Raw genomic sequence first — 1,556 nt, forward strand, 5'->3', positions numbered from 1 at the left:
GGCGGTTTTTGTCAAATAAGCTTATTTTGATCTCAGAATAGAAATTATCGCAGGCTTTAATTCTTAATTAAAAGTGTTGTCTTTGCTTGCACCTGTTCCTGGGTGTGTAACAGCAGTGCCAAGTCATGCTAGTGGAAGTGGGGCCTTTAAATGTTCAAAATGTGGCAAACTTTACTCTGTCAGAATTGGTCTTTTTTTCTGCCAGAATTGGTTTCATCGGCCATTTAATTCTTCAAATTCTTCTATTTCGCTGATTCTCCTCTGCCGCGGGTGTATTGGTCATCGTCAGACATTGACGGGCGAGCTATTTTTATAAGCGCTTTGGTCGACTACTTCCACTGTATGCTTCCCGGGAAACCGAGAATGTTTCCGAGTCGTTCTCTAGGTAGCAGTTGAAAAAGCATAGAGCATCCTATAGAGTATGGATATGAGCTATGTATGCAATTATCATTAGTAGTAGTAGTAGTAGTAGTAGTAGTAGTAGTAGTAGTAGTAGTAGTAGTATCATATGTATGTGAGTGTGTTGCATATTTGTGTGTAAGAGTGTGTGCGCAAATGTTTGTACTGTAAGTCTGGGCGATGGAACGCAAGGAACATTAGACAAGTCTCTACTTATGTTTCTTAACCTTGTTAAATGATGTATGCGGTTGTTTTGTTAGTTGTTTCTTTTTTGTTTTTTGTTTTTGTAGTTGTTGTTTTTTGGTTGTGGGTTGTTGTTTTTTTGGGGTGTTTTTAAAAATATTTTTGTTTGTTTGTTTAGTTTATTTTTTATTGTTGTTGTTTTTGGTTTGGTTGGGGGGGAGGGTTGTATGACCTCACCACCCGGCGTAACTATACCCAGTCTCCGCGCTAACAAGTTCGCAAACCTTGGCAATATCCGGAGAAAGAAAACACTAAAATTCGCCGTCTTTGTCCACACTATCCCAGAGAAATCAGAAATCGATGTCTGTGGTCGGGCTGCTGAGAGTGAGTGAGGGGCGGTTAGACTGTTAGTGTTAGACCTCTAGCTCTGTCTTGTGCGTGCCGACGTTCGCAGTTGAAGGCCGTATAGTGAGAGAGGGATGGTTGTGACTGTGAGCTCAAATTATGACGATCGGATTTTTTTATTTGAAAAAATTTTTTTACTTAAATTATTTAGTGTAGAAAAGATCTAGTAGAGAGAGGTAGAGGAGTAGTGGAGGTAAGCAGGGGGTTGGGGGGGGGGATTTGTGTGAGTTAATTTGTTAGGTTTTTGTTTTAATTATTGTTATGTGTTTTGTTGGGGGTATTTTTAGTTTGGTTTGGTTTGGTTTGTTGTTATTTTTGTTGCTGTTGTCGTTTTGTTGTTGCTGTTGTTTTGGGGGGTTAAGAGGGAGTGGTAATGGAATCAGGACCAGAGTGAGTATGGCATTATAATAAGGTGTGGGTTTGGAGGTGGGGTGGGCGACATAATGGTGGCGAGATTAGAGGGCGAGTTGACTTGGGAGGAGACGAAGGTGGAGTGTCTGTGTGTGTGTATGAGTGTGTGTGCGTATATGTGTGTATGTGTGTGAAAGAGAGAGAGAGAGAGAGAGAGA

General features: G+C 40.9%; 1 protein-coding gene across 1 annotated transcript in view; it reads right to left on the minus strand.

The window, feature by feature from the left end:
• LOC106011065 overlaps nucleotides 1-1,040 on the minus strand; it is a 9,669-nt gene extending 8,629 nt beyond the window's left edge. Inside the window, exon 1 of the mRNA XM_013079381.2 lies at nucleotides 867-1,040. The gene's annotated coding sequence lies outside the window, so the exon portion shown is untranslated. The remainder of the gene's footprint in view (nucleotides 1-866) is intronic.
• Nucleotides 1,041-1,556: the final 516 nt, after the last annotated feature.

The sequence above is a fragment of the Aplysia californica genome, unplaced genomic scaffold, assembly GCF_000002075.1.
Source record: "Aplysia californica isolate F4 #8 unplaced genomic scaffold, AplCal3.0 scaffold00003, whole genome shotgun sequence".
Taxonomy (NCBI): domain Eukaryota; kingdom Metazoa; phylum Mollusca; class Gastropoda; order Aplysiida; family Aplysiidae; genus Aplysia; species Aplysia californica.